Below are 6,000 nucleotides of genomic sequence, written 5' to 3'. Positions count from 1 at the left end.
CAAAGAAAATGACGTTAATTGTGGTTCAATGTCGTTTGTTTTTGACAAGTATGTTGATATCTGAACTGTCTGATGCCTGTTTGTTTTGGTTGTGCTTCCTTATTGGATCCACATGCAAAAGTTTATGTATTTTTGAGACTCACTGCATTTACACTTTGTTGTTAATGTGGCCAAATGTGTCTCTGACCACCTCCAGATAGGGTTTGAATGATGGGACCTTCAATGTGTCTTGGGTGCATTTACACCTGGATTTTATATGTTTGCGCTATCCGATTACAATCCACATATTAATGGAAGCATTACCACTTGTATCCATATTGTATCCAGATCCACACCTGGTATTAAAAATGCGTCTCCAGTAGCTGAATTTAATTGTGATTGCTTTTTCCCTCGCAAAATGCAAATCTGCCCCTAGCACCTGACGACTTCTGCTTCCTGTATTCTCCTTCTTCCCTGTCTGTGCTTTTAAGGACAAACAGTTCCTGCCCCACCGCCCCGGAGTTATTATCCAAAGCCTTCCAATATGCTAATTTGAGATTTTTTTCTGACATTGCAGTCATGTTCTGTTGAAGCCATTCTCTGCCATTTTTTTGGCGATGTCTTCAACGACTGATTGATTTCTGTGAGATTTATCAAGCTTATTGTGAGATTTATCTGTCCATAATGTCAGTAAATGCCGGTAAATTGGTCTCACTCGAACTCCAGGCATGCATCTTCCTCCATGGTGAACACTAGAGAAATATTGTATTTATTTCTTCTTTTGTTATTTGGGGTGGATCTTCAGGTGCCTCGTGTGATGTGATGCCTTTGGGAGGAGTTGATGTATGTGGCTTGGAAAGGCTGATGCATATGCACTACCTTATGTTCACAATGCATTTCAAACACATTATAATGCCAGGTGTAAATGGGAAAGAGATGTGCTGAATGCTACTTAAACATTTGCTCAGATTTGTTGTACTACTTTTGCTAATCTCAGATATGATGTTTTAAGAAATTGCTGAGTGCGTATCTGACTATATCTCACTTATACTTTACGTATAGACTAATATAATAAGATATAACAGTACAATAAAAGTGCATATATAATAGTAATAGTATAGAGCAATTTATATTTATTACAAATATGTATAATAAAGTATAATATGCTTTTATTATTTTTTTCAGATGCCATGCTTCTTTGTCCTTGCTATATGAGGGTGCTTTTATTATGAGACATAACACAACACCATGACAGTGGGATGTGTGTTGGCATGTAATTTATGCAAGCCTAATCAATGACATACAGTGCTAAACTGCTATGCTGTGCTGGAGGAGATAATCCTCATTTGAACACTCTCCAGTGCTTGCTTAGAGATGGTCAACAATCCATGATAGTTGCCAAGAAATCTACTTTGTAATTATGGACACATTGATGCATATGCTAACCGTTTTTCGTCATGTTCCTGTTTGATAGTGGTGCTTGCATGCATAACGAAGCAATGCCTTCACATACTACACACACTGATACGCCCACCCAATCAAATCTCATTCACTCTTGCACATAAAAAACCCCACACAGTCTCCCACACAGCACATATCAGATAAGCGAGCTCCACTACATTTCTAATTCAGCTTGGTTATTGGATGTTTGGTTTTGAATACAACACGAGTGAGCTGTGGGTATTTGGGTTGCTGTTGTTATTTATTCCTGTTTTTAATGTTGTTTGGCTGTGCAGCCGGGGAGCTGAATTAATTTCCTTTCTGATGGTTGGGTATCAGTGTCTCAGCCAGATGAATTATGCCTTTCTAGCATGTGTCATTTCCTCTCAGCCCGGCAACGCTGGAACCATTTGGTAACCTGAAAACAAATTATCTTCTGTTGGCTCGCGTTCAAATTCAATTAAAGCAGCGCAGAGTAATTATGTGGAGGTACAAAAGAGTAATAAATGTGAAATAATTAATTAACCTAATAATCTTTATTTATGATCCCCTTCATATTAAGTGTGTGATTCTGACAACGTGCGACACCTTCGCAAATAACTGCTGTCGGATGTTTGTCACTGCAGATCCACCAACAAGCATTCTGTGTAAGTGTCATGAAAAACTCATTATTTACTATCTCAATCTTGTCATAATAAAGCATGTTTAGATTCAGGCTCAGGTACTTGTCATGCTCAGCGCTATTATGATTACCATCACAGTCACCCATGGAGAAAATATGCATGCACCAGCTAAATTGGGTGTTTAATTTACAGTGAGAAACCTATGTAGTGACATACATTAATCAAATGTTATTCTGTATGACAAAGCAATGTGATGTGCAGGAATAGTCACAACAGTGATTTATTGGACATTGCAAACCAATCAAACAAATAATAATCCATGAGTATAAAATAGTTGCAAATTCTATTGTATTTTTGTCTTTGATTACATACTTATAGTAGGCACAACTTCAAACAGGCAGTAGTGTGACATAGAAATAGCGCAGTGGAAAGTAAGGGGGTTGCGGTCAGTGTGGTGGATGGGCGTAAACATTTGTCTTGAACTCTGACGACCCTGGTTCAGTTCCCAACCCAAAGTTTTCAACTGTGAGTGAAGTTTTCATTTGTAGCAAAGTTTTTCTTATTTAACCATTAACCTTACTCTAACCTTAGCAACAGTTGTTTAACTGGCCTATACCTAACTGTTATCTAACCTTTTCACATGACAAACAGGTAAAAATGGTGTGTTCAATTTGTGCTGTTGCCACATAATTCAATTCATGATGGGGGAATGTAGTGTTTATAATTCATGTTCTCAATATGTAACCTGTGTTTCAGAGTTCACGCTCACAAAATGTTATGAGACTGTGTTGGGAGCTATCAAGAAGTAGATAGTAGCTGCAGCAGTTACAGGTAGTTGAGTAGATTTACGGCACGATGAAACAACTTTTCTGAGTCTATACTTTTATTTCTGCTAAATTTTGGAACATGCACAAAACCTTGTTTGAAAGTAACAAAGCACTTGAAATTACTCAGACTTGAGTAATATTTAATTGAAGTAGCACTCCTTGTGCTTGAATAAAACATTTTGTCAGCACCACTCATAATTTAGGTGAGCCTCATCTTTATTTTGTCCTTTGGTCTCGCCATCAAAAACCTGAACACCACTTACAACATGAAGAGCTCTACCTCCACCTTGACTTTGTAGCCTTGCCTTCCTTTTGTTATTCACTCAGCCGTGCAAAATGGTTAATTAACGTCCTGTTTAGCCACAGGATGTGTTGCAGTTTTTGTTCCATAGCAACCCCTTGTTGCTATCTTTTCCTTGTGAAGTGTATTCATCTTTTTTTTTTAATTAAGCTAGAAATGGATAACATGCCTCACATGGACAAGAAGCATCACACAATGTACCAAAGCCAAGAAAAAAAATTAGTAATCTAATTCAGAGCATTAAGTGCTCTCGTCTCAGCAAACAAGGAACATCGCTCTGTTTACATGCCACTAGAAGAGCAAAATGGACATAGTTGCATGGCTGGATGGCAGTTTCTGTCTACTGTTTGTGAGCACCCAGTCCACACTTAAAACATGTACACACACACACACACACACACACACACAAACACAGCCACACACAGATACACACGCACACATGCACACACTCATCACTGACAAATTTAAGTCTGTCACCCACTCAGAGATAGACAGTGGCCTGCAGCTAGACACTGAGGGGGGTAAACATGAGGGGATAACACACTCCAAACCTCCCAGAAAACCATTACATATCTCTCTTTCACTTCCACTGCTGTTCTGGATGCATTTCCTAAGTACTGATTACAGTTACAACCTCATTATCAAAAGGAATTCAGCTTTTTATATGAGGAGATTCATTCTTTCTGTGTCCAACAGAAAGTATTATTATTATTAATAGTAAAACAAATCTCAAAGGGCTGTAAGACACAGAAAATTGTGTTTGAAAAGTTTGAATAAAATTAAGGAAATTAAGGGAAACATTAACTGGAAGAATAACGAAATAAAAGCAAAGCAATGGGGTAAAAGCAGTGGTAAGCTATTTAGTGGGTCACAGAACAAGGCTTTCATAGAGAAAGGCGTTTAGGCCTTAAGTCATTACACATCTCCGTAATCCTTCTGTTGCCCTCTTGGATAGATTTCCTAAGCGCTGATAATAGTTACAACATGATCATCGAGAGAAGCTCTGCTTTTTTATATGAAGAGTTTGGCTCCAAAATGAGATATAGACCTAATGCACCATTTGAAAAAAAACAAAAAGTGATTGCTGGCTGGAGGGTAAAAGTTCACTAATGGAATATTACTAAAGGTTTTGGCTGGCTCAAGACCTTTACTTTTTGTAACATTTTACAAGGTAAAATCGGCGGTGGTATTTTTGAAATACTGATCAATATCCACCAGGGAACAATGTGGATATACTGTATAGCATTCTGCTGTATCTTATATAGTTTTTGGTGTGTTATTCCAGCGTATAATCTACAGTCATTTTTCTTTGCTGGTGTCATTTCAGCAGAGAGGAGGGTGTTTGTTCCTTTTCTTATCTGATTAGTTGTGATGTAGTGTGATATGAGCTCATTGGCTGTCATATCCTGGTAAATTTCCTCTCTAAACTGAGATGCTGCTGGAGTTGATGATCTGCTTTAAATGCCTCCTTAGGACTGGTGCTGCTACATACAGTAGCTAGCATCTCTCAATATCTCATCCTGCAGTAGATTCAGTCTCTCCCTTTCCCCCTCTCTCTCTCTCTCTCTCTCTCTCTCTCTCTCCCCCTCTCTCTCCATCCCTCCCTCCAACCACTGTGTTTGCGTTTTATGTCGTGCCCTTGGGGGCCATTGCCTCTATTACACTTCTCGGTAATGATGAGGGAGATTAGACATTAAAGGCAAACTAGCTCCATTCTATTCTTATTGGCTGTGTTTGTAGTGACATTTTCATTGCTGAATCATATCTGTGCCTCTTAGATTTGCATTCGAACATTTGTAATACCATTAATGCCCCCAGCCACTGTTTGTGTGGAATTCATTGACACGTTATTGTATTCAGAGACTGTTGGTATACTAAATGTTATCTGCACACATGAGCTGTAGGTCTGTGTAGGCCTTTATGTTTGGGTGTATCAAAGTACTTGCTGCCTTCCTACTTAATATGCATAGCGTGTGCTGAAATGAAGCATGCCAATATAAGCAAAGACAATTTAATCATTACAGTGAGGTTACCCTTTTCATGGGTTACACATACATTTAAATGATTTGCTTGTGTTCTCTTGTAATGAATGACACCTGCACCCTGAGAAAGACAAAAGCCTTTGTTGCTGTACATACTGGCAGGCTATTTTAACCAAGATTGTGTTCGTCTTTTCAGAGAGCTGTGTGGGCCAATGAGAAACAAGGACTGCATACTGACAAATCTGCAGGATACTTCATTATATTATTCTCAATTAAAACCTGTCCTCAGCAGCATTAGTCATCTTAGCACTCGTCATTCATACTAATTAGTGCTTGCCTTCAGTGCCTCATGCTGGAAGAGGATATTTCAATATCCCATTAAGCGATTCAGAGATATGCCCTTGATTGACGTTCCCTTAAACCCGGGAAGTAATTACATTATATGCTTCAGTTTTTCTTTTAATAATTTAAAATTTCATGAGGTTTTCAGCGTTTTATGTGTAAATCATGTTAGGTTTATCCACAAGGCCGCTGTATAATAGATTAAAAAAACAAGAGCTACATAAAAACAAGAACACATCCTGGCTCATTGAGTTGCATTATAGGCTATATATATACTGCATATACCTAATTAATTAGTTAGTCCTACATCTAAATCATGCATATCATGCATTCTATGATACGTAACAGACATGCATGCATGACTTTGCAAAATATCAAAAAATTGGAGACATCACAGCTAGACATTGTTAACACCCTGTTAGCAACTTTGCAGCATCACTTCAAAATTGTCAAAAATCAATTTGTTACTTTGCGCTCCAATTCAGTCACAATAACAGGAATCATGT

This window comes from Centroberyx gerrardi, chromosome 1 (assembly GCF_048128805.1).
Source record: "Centroberyx gerrardi isolate f3 chromosome 1, fCenGer3.hap1.cur.20231027, whole genome shotgun sequence".
NCBI classification, from domain to species: domain Eukaryota; kingdom Metazoa; phylum Chordata; class Actinopteri; order Beryciformes; family Berycidae; genus Centroberyx; species Centroberyx gerrardi.
Note: the sequence above shows the minus strand (reverse complement) of the source record.